The following is a 12,269-nucleotide window of genomic DNA, read 5'->3' on the forward strand; positions in this document are numbered from 1 at the left end:
TTGGACTCACCATAGAGCCCAGGCTGGCCTCAGCCTTGTGGCAACCGCCTGCCTCAGCTCCCCAGTGCTGGAATTCCAGGCATGTGCCTCCAAACGTGGCTGCTTGCTTGTTCGTAACATAGTTTATGTAGTTCAGCCTGGGTTTGAATACACTGCGGAGCCTGGCTGGCCTGGAGCCTGCAGGGATCCTCCTGTCTCAGCCTCCCGAGTGCTGGGATGATAGATGTGTGTCACTCTGTCTGGTTTAAACTTGCCTTTTCAGGAAGGTGACAGAGCGCCTATTATGTGCAGGGCTACAGCAGTGAGCTGAGCTGACACCGTAGGGACCAGGGACAGTATTAAAGTGGCAAACAAATGCCACGCTCGTGACAGGTGGAGGGAGGGGTCCAGCCTGGGGGAGTGAGTGTCTTGGGTCAGTGAGGGATTTTATTTTTCCCTTTTTTGACACAGGGTCTTTCTATGTAGCTAAAGCTGGTCTTGAACTCACTATAAGCTTGTGGGGGATCCTCTTGCCTCAGTCTCCCAAGTGCTGGGGTTACAGGTGTGTGGCAGCATCCCCAGCCTGTGAGGAACTTTCTAAGGAGGTCAGTGACACTGAGTGCGAATCTGAAGAGAGACTGCTGGATTAGGCAGGAGGAACAGCCTCTACAAAGGTCCTGTGGCAGGGATGAGCTTGACTAGAGGGGGGACAGGGAGGACACAGCCTAAGGGCAGGACCTGTCCTCAGTGGGCCAGAGTCCCCGGATGTAGACAACATCCCTATTCTTGATTCTGCCTATGCCATTTATTGCTTGTTGACCAATATCTTTCCAGTCCCCACCTCAACCTCCCTACCTGTAAAATGGGCTGGTTGGGAGTAGGTCCCTGGCAGAGGCTAATGGGGACAGATTTCCTGAAATTGCTCTCAGTGAGTATTTATTTATTGTCTTTTTGAGGCTCTCCGTATGTGGTTCAGGCTGGCCTTGAGCTCACTTTGTAGCCCAGGCTGGTCTTAAACCCACAATGATCCTCCTGCCTCAGCCTCCCAAGAGCTATGGGATGGCAGGCATGTGCCACCACCTGTGCCCAGCTTTTTCGGTGATTATTTATTACCGACAACTGCTGTCCCTGCTGAGGGTAGGGGCAGGACTCTCCTGGCAGTTGTTCAAAGCAGCTGGGTGAGAGTTGTCTAACAGGGCACGTGGCTGCAGATAGTGGCCTGGTGAGGGAGCTGCACGGCCAGCCACTGCCCGCTCCGAGTCGGGGTTGGGGGCGCCAGGGTCGGCTGCAAGGTGTGGGTTCTTACTCTCTCGTGCCTCAGTTTCTCCATCTGTAACCCAGGGGCAGTGTGCTCCCTGAGGCCGGTGAGGGATTAGGATCGGACAAGAAACAGAACCCAGCACAACCCCCAAAGCTGGGTCTCATTGAGATGCAAATCCAGGGGTGATCTCAGGTGACCCCAGGAGGCAGCTTTGGAAGGCCTCCACTTCCCATCCCAGACCCGGGGGAGGGGGCCAGGGGTCTCCCGCAGGCCTGGCCATGTCCCTGTGGTTTCCCATGCGGTCTGAGTGTGTGTGGGGGGGTGCAGGAGAGAGGGGCCGCTGACCTATGAGCCCTCTGGTTCCAAACTGCAACCTACCTCTCCTGCACTTCCCTTTCTCGAAGGGTCCCCAAATGCCCGCAACCCAAAGCCCGAGGGGTGCAGATGGGGCCCAGGCTGCAGGAGGCTCGGCACCGCTCCCAGGAGGGGGCGCACACGCCGGGGGGGGGGGGTGTCCCTGGAAGCCGCAGCCGCCTCTCGACTGCAGCCGCAGCCTCTCCCCTCTCTCCCTGGGGGTTCTCAGATGTTGCCAGATGGTAGAACCGAATCTGCTGAGACGTCACTCCAAGAAAGGAAAGTTGAACTGAAAAAAAAAATTCAAACTCCAACATCTTAGGGGAAAGAGGGGGGCACAATGCTGCAGGCTGGGGCTCCCCGGGCCTCTGCAGCCTGGATCGACCTCCTGGCCGGAGGGGGCAGACTTGGACTTGGGAGTGGGGTGGGGACACAGCTGTCCTGCTGAGCCCGCCTGCATGAAGGGTGCTTGGAGCGCTCGGGGGCGCCCCACGCAGGACCCTGCGTGTGTGTGCGACCACCACCTGCAGTATCGCCCGGTGCACGTGTCCTCGGTTGTCCCCGAGTGGGTGTTCCCTGAATGACACACTCCTGAGAACACTGTGACAGCCAGGGCAGTGCCCAAGGACAGACACCTGTTCCCCACTCCCCCGCCCCACGGGCACTTGTGTGGGCACGACCTGCACTCCCCCGGGCAGGGTCCCCGGTCGCCCATGATCTGTGTGCGTCCCGGGCGGGCTCCGTGGGTGGCCTCCTCGCGCCCCCGCCGGCCACTCCCGGGTTATAATTTAATCCTGAAAGGCGATTCCGGGGAAGCGTGGGGGAGGAGGGGGCCGCGTTCCTCTCCTTCCTCTGCTGGGAGCTGCGGAAAAGAAACTCGGCGTCGCGCCCGACTGCTCGTGCGCGCGTACGATCGCGTGCGCCGACGGGCGCGCGCGGGCCGGCAGAGGCGCGGGCCCTTTAAGGCGCGGGGCCCGGGGCGGCGCGGGGAGCGGAGTCACCGCCTCCCGGGCCCGCGCCCCGCCCCCGCCCCTCCCCCGCTGCTGCCGCTGCCGCCGGGACCCGAGCGGGCAGGGCGGGCCGGGCCCACGACCCGCGCCCACGCCCCGCGCCCGCGCCCCGCGCCCGCCCTGCGCGCCCCAGGGGCCCAGCACCCTAGCACGCGCGGTGAGGAGTCGCGGCCGCCCACGCGGGGCCTGCGCTCGCTCAGGCCTCGCCTCGAGGTGAGTGGGGGCGCCTCGGGCGCTTCCGGGGCGCGGGGGGCGCAGGGGGCGCCCCGATCCGGCGTCCGCGTGCTCGGGCGCGGGAACATGGGGAACTCCGGGCCGGCAGGGGGGGCGGGAGTGGGGCTCGGGGTCCCCCCCATGGTGCGCCCGGGGCCTGCGCGCGCGGCCGCCATACGTCCCCGCAGCCTGGACCCGGGGGCGACTCTGCGCCCGCTTTCGCAGCGAGCGGCCCGTGTTGGGGAGCCCTCGGGATGGCACCCCGATCCCTCGGCCCGGCTACGGTGGTGTTGCTCGGGATCCTGGCCGCCGTAGGTGGGGGGGCGTCCGATCGCGGCCCCCCAGGGCCGCCCTGGAGCGCGCGGGCACCCGCGGGAGCGCCCTCCCCTCCCCCGCCGGCTCCGGAGTCCGCGCCGCCCCCCGCGGCCGTGCTGCCTGGTTGCGCCGCCTCCGGGTCCCTCCCGGCCGGCGGATACTTGGGATGCCACTAGTTGGGGAAGTTGGAATTCCGAGCCGATCCGGGGCGGGCGGACTCGGAAGCCTTAGGCCCTGTGTCGGGGGCGCCGTCCCCGGGCGCTTGGGGCGCGGGGGCGCGCGCGGGGGGCGCCCTCCCCATCCGGCCCGGCGGGAAGCAGCGCGCGGGAGGGGGGCGCGCAGGGAGTCGGGGACTCGCTGTGCCCGCGAGCTCGGTCTCCCGGGTCCGGCGAGCGTGGGGCGCCCCGCGTGACTGTGCATTGTGGCGCGGGGCCGGGAAGCCAGTGTCCCCGCCGCCCGGCGCGCGCCCGGATCCCGGCGGGTCTGTCGCAGGCGGCGGAGGCGGATCCGTGCTGGCGGCTCAGCCTCCTCCCTTCCTCCCCGCCTCCTCCCCCCCTGTTGGTGAGAACTGGTCTTATTATGATTATTATTTTTTTCTCTTTGCAAATTTGGAGGAAGGATGTGAGCCGAGAGGGAGGGGCGAGGGCGGAGGGAGAGGATCCCGCGGGCGGGCGGGGGGACCCGGGCCCGCCGGGCTGTTATCGGTGGCCTTGACTTTGCCCTTTTTAAAGCAGCTCTGGGTCCCAGCGGCTGCTTTGATAGAGGGGCGCTCGGGGCCAGGCGCGCGGGGGGCGCGGCTGCGATCTTCGTGGGTGGCCCTGGCTTGTTTTGTTTTGGTGGGGCGGCGGGGGCGGAGGCAGGCGGCGCGGAGTTCGCGGCCGGCCCGCAGCGCTCGCTGCTGGGCTCCGCGCTGCTCGCCTTCGCTGCTGTGCTGACGGCGTGACTCTGGGCAGATTCTGGACCTCACTGTGCCGTGCCGCCGGGTTCTAGGCCGGCAGGGAGGACCTGGTGCGCGTCTGGGCCCGGTGTTGGGAGAGCTCGTTCTCACCCTTGACCTTTAATCTCAGGGCGCGGACGCCGCGTGGCAAGGGGCTGCCTCGCCGTCTGGGCCTTGGGGAGTGCATGGGGCGTGTGTGTGTGGAGCCTCGTCCCTTGCGACTGTCCCCCTGCTCCCCAGTTCCCCTGGATGCAAAAGGGCTCGACGCTCTGCCCATTGATCGCAGGCGAACCCTGAGTCCAGCTTGACCTCGAGCCCAAAGTCCGCAGGGAGCCTGGAGCGTTCGCCGCGCGCCCTGGGTGCTGTCTGGCTTCCCGCACCAGCTGCCGTGTCCCTGCTTGGAAATTTACTGCCACCGGGCGCCCTGGAGCCTGCAGTGCCTGGGCCCAGATGTGGGGGCGGGCGGGAGCCGGCGGGCAGCCCGGGCTTCTTCCCACCGAGCCCGGATCGATAGTATTGATAGATCCATGTAAATGGTAATGTGGCTGTCAGGCCCGCTGAGGGATGGAGACCTTCGGTGTGGGTTCGCCCTGGTGTGAAGGAGTGCGTGGGCATAATTCCTTTCTAGCCCCCCACTAATACTCTCAGCACCTCCTGAACAATTCCCAAGAGCTCTGCAAACACAGGCTGGGCTGCGGGCAACCCGCAGCTGGTGGGGGTGCGACTGTTCTGGGCCTGGCTGGCCACCACCCACCGCTGGTCCGCCCCGGAGTCCTGCCTGTGCGCTGGGGTCTGCGTGAGGCTTCCAATCTGCTGCCCTTCCAAGGCCGGTGGAGACCCAGGTGCTCTGCCACGATTCAGGAGGGCCCGAGTGTGTGTGTGTGTGCGCACCTAAAACCCCTCCAACTTGCGTGTGTCATGGGTGTGAGCTGTTGTTAGTGTGCCAGTTTCTCCTTGTTTCCTCTTGCTGTTTCCCGTCACCTCCCCGGGTGACACCTTAGAGGCCCAGGCGACTCCCTGCTGCTGCCAGGGGACCCGCTTGCAGCTTGCTGCTGCTGGGCCCGGGGAGGAGGGCCCATGTCCCCCAGGGACGCTGGGTTTGGGAAAGGCCATCTCGTGGTGGCCCACACTCTGCATCTCAAGCTGGAGATTCTCGGGGTTATCATGGGCAAAGTGCTCACTGTGCCAGCGCTATGTCCATGCCAGGCTACTGCTCAGTCTTAGTGCTGCCCGAGTTGCTGATGGGAACCTTGAGGTCCGGATCTTACCCAAGGCCAAGTAGCTGGGAAGGAGATTAGGCGTCACTCCTTCTCCGTATCTGGGTACAGACTGATGTGTGGCAGCCTTGCTGGCCAGGCCGGCGGTGGTGGCGAGGGTCAGACACAGGGTTCCCCGGCGGGCCTGGTACTGCTGGGAGGCCCCTTTTAACTGTTCTTGCAGATGTGACGTTTGCCTGGGCGACAGGGCTGTATGTTCTGAAATGAAAACACGGTGTTGAATTATTTAGCACAGTGGATCACGGGGAGCTGTTGGTGATCGGGCTGGTACTCCAGGCCTTGGAGCCCGAGTGTGGGGTGCATCCCTGGGGACAGACCTTGGGAAGGTGGCGGCTCCCTGGCAGAGGATGGCACCTGTCGGGAGCAAGACTGCTGTGGTCATGCCTTGGCACTGCCATCCATGTGACCTTCCTGGCTTTGACCTTCTCAGTGTCCACCCTGAAGAATCATCCTAAACACATAGCAGGGGACAGTCTGGAAGAGTCACCTGCAGTCCCCGGGAAGGAAGCCAGTGAGTGTCCTGGCCCCCATATTTGAATCATTGAGCCCCCTGGGCTGGGAGCTTAACTCTGAGCCTCCGTGTTCCCATCTCTGTGAGGGGGCTGCTGCCACCGCCGTGCCTGGCACTTTAGTCTCAATTGCCGTGAGGACCGAGCAGCCCAGGGGCACCCTGGGCGCAGCTGTCCTCATCCGGGCACCTGCTGGGCAGTGCTGGCCTCGCTTCCACCGGTGGCTGCAGGGCTCTGGTGATTCTAGAAAGAAAAGGACCTTGAAAGTCAGGGTCGTGGGTGCAGATCAAACTTCTGTCAGTTGATAGCGCGACAAAGTGTTTGACCTGCTGGCCTGTTTCTTTCTCCCTTTTTTAATGGTATGAGGATGGACCCATGGAATCCAGCGCCTGGCCCATGCTAGGCAAGGGCTCCGCCACTTAGCTGCACTCCTAGCCAGGCTTTTTATTTTGAGACAGGTTCTTATTAAATGGCGCAGGCTGACCTTGACCTGCGACCCTTCTGCCTCAGCTTCCTAGAATAGGAATTGCAGGCATCTGCCACCATGTCTGATGTTATCCATGCCTGACGTTATCCGTGCCTGACATTATCCTTAGCGTCTTTATACTGGAACAAGTGTGTAGGGGAGAAGGCTGTATCCCTGTGCTGTCTAGCTGTCTGTGGGGTCTGTGGCCTGTGCAGTGTGACTCGGAGCTGTGGGATGGGTCTTTATTAATTTCCGTCAGTGTAAACGTAAGCAGCCACCTGTGGCCATGCCGATGGCCACTCAGTGAGATGGCCCTGCCGGCAGAAAAGTCCGTGCAGAAAAGAAAAATTCATGCAGTACAATCAGGTAGCCCTCGAGGCAAAGCTCAGGGTCTCTAGTGAGCCTGGCTGCAGGACTCCGCCTCCCCGCTGGCCAGGTCCCAGGGCCACAACAGATGTCACAAATGTTGGCTGAGCTGCTCGGCCCTGCCTGGGCCCTGTCTGTGCAGCAGGGTCACTTCCCTGTCTCTTTTTCTTGACTGTCACTTCTCTAGCTGGAAGGTGGTCCTGGGCCGCACCATTCATGGCCACGAAGGGGCGTGGGTGTTACTGTGGTGCTGTGGTCACTGTCCCTCTCAGGCTGGGGACCCTGGGCATGTCACCAGGCTACCCCATCCTCCCGGCTTCCGGGGACGCAGCTGGCCCTGTGAGAAGAGCCTTTCTCCTTAGGGACAGTATGGGCTGGCCAATGGAGCGCAGTCACCTTAGGGCTTCTTTCTTTTTCTTTCTTTCTTTCTTTTTTTTTGGTCTCTGAGACAAGGTCTCCCTGCGCAGCTCTGGCTGGCCTTGAGCTCACTTTGTAGCCCAGGCTAGTCTCGAATTTGCCGAAGTCTTCCTGCCTCAGCCTCCTACAGTGCTGGGATTACAGGTCTGTGCCACCACTCCTGGTTAAAAGTACTGAGCTTAAATGGCACAGACAGTGTGGAGAGTTCCTGTGGTCTCCTGCCAGCCTGGTGTCTGTCCCCTGAGGCAGTCACGGTTGGCAGCATCTGAAGCTGCTTTGGGTGTGTGTGCATGTGCGTGCCTGTGTATGTGTAGAATAGAACCCGGCCCCGTAGTGCCTGCTCAGAACCCTGGCACTTGGGAGGCTGAGGCAGAGGATTGCTGGGGGTTCAAGGCCAGCTTGGGCTACATATCAAGGCCCAGTCTCAAACCAAACTAAAAATAAACACAGTGGCAGTAGCCACACCTCTGTGTCCTGGTCCTCCAGCAGGAACGTGTGGGCGTGGGGGTCAGAAGGCTGCTTTCCTGCAGGAGGTGAGACTGGCTTTAGTTGAAAGAAAAAAAAAAGTGCGTGGTTGTGAGTTCGATCCCGGTACCAATTAAAAAAAAAAAAAAGTCTGAAGAATAAAGTTTGATGCCCTGAAAGTCTTGGAAATGTGACGGACTTGGGGCACCTGCGCAGAGCACAGAGGCCCCTAGATGCCCTCCCTGCTCCTGAGTCCCTGTGGCTGGGCAGCTGTGACCGTGGTTCAGACACCCCTGATGTCTGTCCCTCTGCGCCCCTCATGGGACAGGGCTGATCTCGGACCCCGATCATCACATGGTTTTATTTCAGGGTTTGGGCAGACGGGGGTTGATCCCAGGGCTGTCCCCTGGGGTTCCCAGGCCTTGTTTGATTTTTTAATTTTGAGACAGGGTCTCGGTAAGCTGTCCACTTGAACTTGGGGTCCTCTTGCCTCAGTCTCCCAGCTCTGGGGTGACAGGTGTGTGGCATTTCAGGTCTCCCTTGTTCGGTCTCCTTTCTTCTTACTAATGTCAGGCTTTTCAGGGGTGAGCACACGGGAACCCAGAGAGGGGTGTGAATTTGCAGGTTGCCCCAGGAGACCCGACACCCTCCCCAGACACCCTCCCCAGGCCAGCGAGGTCTTGCAGCGGGTAGGGGAGTGCTATGACCCTAAGGCTTTATGGAGGGGCTGCAAGCTTGCCCAGAGGCTTCAGCTGGGAGCTCTGTGATTTTTCTTTCTTTCTTAGGCTGCTGGGAAGCTCGTGGCTAGACTTGAAGGCCTCTGCCAGAGGGTGTTTTGGTTTTTACCTACTTTGCTGTGACCTCCTCAGAGAAGGAGTTTGTCCCTACTCCTTCCCCTTTGTCCCGACTTTGCGGTCTGATTTTATCTTATCAAATGGATTCCTGAGGGAGGCTCTGCAGAGGAGTGGAGTACAGCTGGGTTCAGCCGGGTTCAGCTGGTGGGGGCGGGAGTGGGGTGGGGGGAGCCCTAGGCCATGCAGGTGATCTGTGGTTTTTGCAGGACTCCATGTGCCCTCCATGGGCTGCTGGGGGCCTTGAGGAGGACCCAGCCCCAAGGAGCACTCTGGTGTGGGGAGCTCGGCCTGCGGGTGTCTGGGGACCGTGGTGCGGGGCTGGACTTGGGCATGCCGACAGCTGTGCTAGCCCAGTGACAGCAGGTGCTTGTGTGGAGACCCTGCTAGTGTGGCTCAGCCATGTTGTGGTGGGTCGGTGACCATGGCGACCTGCCTGGCACTGCCCGCTGTCTGGCCAGGCGGTTGGGCCAGGGCGGCTGCTGGCAGCTTGGGGGCACAGAGGGCAGTGGGCTCTGGAGTGTGGCGGGCAGCTGCCCCCGCGGGGGTCCTGGGTGTCTGGACCAGGTCAGGCACAGGTTTTCTGAACACTGGTGGCTCAGCAGGGATCTCAGTGTTGCTTCTGCCCACGTCCATCCCTTGATTGTCAGTGGCCCATGCTGCTCTAGTCTGCACCCCCGTGCCCTGGTGAGTATGTCCCCCACTCCTGCCCCCCACCTCTACGTCCTTTGGAGACGGAGCTGCTTTGCAGAGGGGCCTGGGAGCTGATCTGGTAAAGATGAATATCGTTAACCCAGGACCATGGTGACTGCTGGGGTGACGGGGGACTGGAAGGCAGGCAGGGGTGGGAGCCGCACACTTGCCAGCCCCGGACAGTCTATCTTGCATCTGTGCCCCTCATTCCCCTATGTCAGGCATTCTGGTCTCCTGCACCCCAGGGCCTTTGCACAGCCCATGCCTGAATGGCTCTTTCCCAGCCACCACGGGAGTCTGATTGGTTTTGCTGAAAGTTGCTCCTCTTGTGCCATCTTTCCTGGCCATTTCTCAGTATGTGTTGGCTTCTGATTTATGGTTTTGCAGTTTTTTGTTACTTGCCAGTGTGGACGTCCTGTAAGGGTGGGGACTTCTGTCTCTGTTCCCTTTGCAACCAGTTCTGGAAGGGCAGGTGCCAGGCCAGGATGGGCAGAGCAGGACCTAGTGCCCCAGTGAGTGCCCGTGGGGGTCCGGGTCACCATTCTGCCCTGTGTCCGGTACCTCTGCCCTCACTGTGGCCCTGGCTTGCTGCCGTTCGTTTCCTCCTATCCCTTCCCTGGGTGGCCACGATGGGGCTCCAGTGGTGTGCACAGGTGTGGATGTGGCCTGGATCCCTTGCCCCTGTGCCAGGGGTCCCAAGCAGCCCGTGTCTGTGCCCTGACCCAGTCTGTCCCCTGGGGGTCCGCTCCCAGGCTCCAGGGTGCGGCCAGGTGTGGTGTGCGGGAAGTGGACACTCTGCCTCAGCCTCTGCCTGCTGGGCTGTAAATAGCCGCTGCACTGAGCAAGAAGCTGGGCCTCCTGGCACCAGCCTGGATGCTGCCTGTGCTGCAGCCCCACAGCCTGGTGGGTGCCAGTGCAGCCAGGGGGCGTGGCAGACCCACTGTGTGACCGTCAGGCCTTCCTGCATCTCTGGGCCCCATGGTCCCGGCCTTGCGCCTGGGCTCTGGGGACCGTCTCCACTGTGCCATGCAGGACAGGGTGGTCCATCCTGTGGCTCCTGGCAGGCAGGTGACAGGAAGGGCTGTGGAACCAGGTAAGTGTTTCCCCTTGCCCTCGGTGGCTCCCGAGAGTTGGTACCACTGCTGTCCTCGCACCGTGGCAGGGCAGACTGACCGTGACCCTGTCAGGACTGCCCGGGGTACTGGCTCCTGGGGGCTCATCACCAGCCTCGGGGAGACTGCTGGCTCCTGCACCTGCTCTCCACCACCCCCCTCCCCGGCCCCATCCTTGTCACCTGCTGGCCACGAGGGCTCACGCTGCTCAGCCTTCTGGACCGGTTTCCAGACGCAGTGTCCGCTGCCGCTCAGCTTTGCCGTGCAGAGTCCCGCAGCAGGGCTTCTGGCGACATCTTGAGACCTTCTGGCAGAGGTCATGGGCTTTGCTGGTGTCTCTGTCATTCTTGGCCTGGAAGAGGCAGACTTGGAGTACAGGGCTCCGCAGGGAGTGTTTCTGGTGTCCCTCGGGCCTCGCTGCAGTGTGCAGTGTACATCAGGGTGGTGACAGGCGGGGAAACACAGCTCAGGTGGTGTGGTCGGGAGTGGTATGTTGACTGAGAGAGAAGAGCGTGTCCCTGGGAGGGATGTGTCCCTCACTCAGGGCAGAAAAGAGACCACAGAATCGCAGGCCCTTGGGAATCAGCTGCCCCAAAGCAGGCTCCATGGGGAGGGGCCGTAGGAGCTCTGATAAGGTCTCTTGAGATTTTTCATCTTGGATCAGAATAGTGGTCCCCTCAGAGATGTGCTGACGCCTGTCCAGAAGCCGGGGAGATCTTTTGGTGGATGGCAGAGAGAGATCAAGTGGGGTGACACACTTGGTGATCACAGCACTTTGGAGGCTGAGGCAGGATGATTGCTGCAAGTTCAAGGTCAGCCTGAACTACTTAGTGAGAACCTGTTTCTGAAAAAAAGCAGAACAAAAACCCGATTGTTCTTGGAGCCTCCAGAGAACCTGGCCTCTCCTGCATCTCATGTTGGGCCCTGTTCAATCTCTTTGGGCTCTTGCTGGTCCTGAACCTGCAATCCTCCTGCCTCAGCCTCCCAGGTGGCTGGGATGACAGGCGTGCGCCATCCCTTCCGGCCATCAGCGGTGTTTTAAGTCGCCTGGCTTGTGGCCGCTTGTCAGCCAGAGGCCTGTGTTGGCCTGAGAGCCAGCCGGCAGGGCTGAGACCAGGGATGCGGTTGTTCAGATGGTGGCTGTGTCCCTGCCGCCATGACCTTGGGATCAAGTGACTGCTCCAGCTCTCAGGGCTGTGGCCAAAGGGCACGGATGAAGAGGGGCACAGCAGAGGGACAGAGACTGCGAGGAGCAGGAGTGATGCGGAGAGGTGGGGACGTGGTGGCCGGAGGGGACTTCATGGTTCCTTCCTCGTTCCTCCTTTATTTCCTCGTCTCCAGGGGAGCAGCCGTGCCCAGGCTGGCCGGGAAGACAGTGTCCCAGTGTGTCCCGTGACCAGCTCTGCTGGCTCTCCGGGGCGCCGTCCCCTGTGCCAGCGCCTGTCCCCAGGGGCGGCTGCTCCAGATTCGCGGCAGCCAAGCCCCGCACTTCCTTCCCTCCCAGCTGTCCTGAGGCGGCGGCGGCGGTGACGCCTCCGGCCGGCATCCAGGAGCCTTTGCCTGTGATCAGGGAGCCGGGCAGGCGATGACGCGTGGGGTCTGGGGACAGAGGCCGCTGGGAGCGGGCAGGGAGGGGCTGCTGCCAGTCGGGGCCCTGCTGACTGCCTGCACTGGATCAATGGCTTCGGATTTAATTCCCCTGCGTGACCTTCTGGTCACCGTGGCAGACCTGGGAGGTCCCCAGCAGGACCTGGGGCTGGGCTCCCCTCCCCCACGCCACTTTGCAGCTGTGTCCCTGGCCACGTGAACCTGTCATCCTGTGTCTCAGTTCCCCTGTGGGAACCGCAGGTGGGACCAGCCTTCTCAGGCTGTCGGGAGGGGCAGCTGGGAACCGCTAGGTGTCAAGCACGGTGACGATGGAATTGCCCCCTGGGCCAGCGCTGTTTGTCCGCTGGGCCTGTGGTGCCTCTGGTCGTGTCTTCCTGGAAGTGTCTTTGTCATGGGATGACGCGGGGTTGGCAGGTTCTGGATGCATGTGGCTGCT

At 62.0% G+C, this 12,269-nt stretch overlaps 1 protein-coding gene across 6 annotated transcripts in view; it reads left to right on the forward strand.

Annotated features, from left to right (window-relative positions):
- Positions 1-2,679: 2,679 nt before the first annotated feature.
- Positions 2,680-12,269, forward strand: part of Ncor2 (nuclear receptor corepressor 2) — a 119,443-nt gene continuing 109,853 nt past the window's right edge. For all 6 annotated transcript variants that reach the window (XM_013154560.2, XM_013154583.2, XM_013154623.2 and 3 more), the window contains exon 1: positions 2,680-2,817. The gene's annotated coding sequence lies outside the window, so the exon portion shown is untranslated. The remainder of the gene's footprint in view (positions 2,818-12,269) is intronic.

Source organism: Cavia porcellus, unplaced genomic scaffold (assembly GCF_034190915.1).
Source record: "Cavia porcellus strain 051 isolate PalLab524CR breed Dunkin Hartley unplaced genomic scaffold, mCavPor4.1 scaffold_16, whole genome shotgun sequence".
Classification (NCBI taxonomy): Eukaryota; Metazoa; Chordata; class Mammalia; order Rodentia; family Caviidae; genus Cavia; species Cavia porcellus.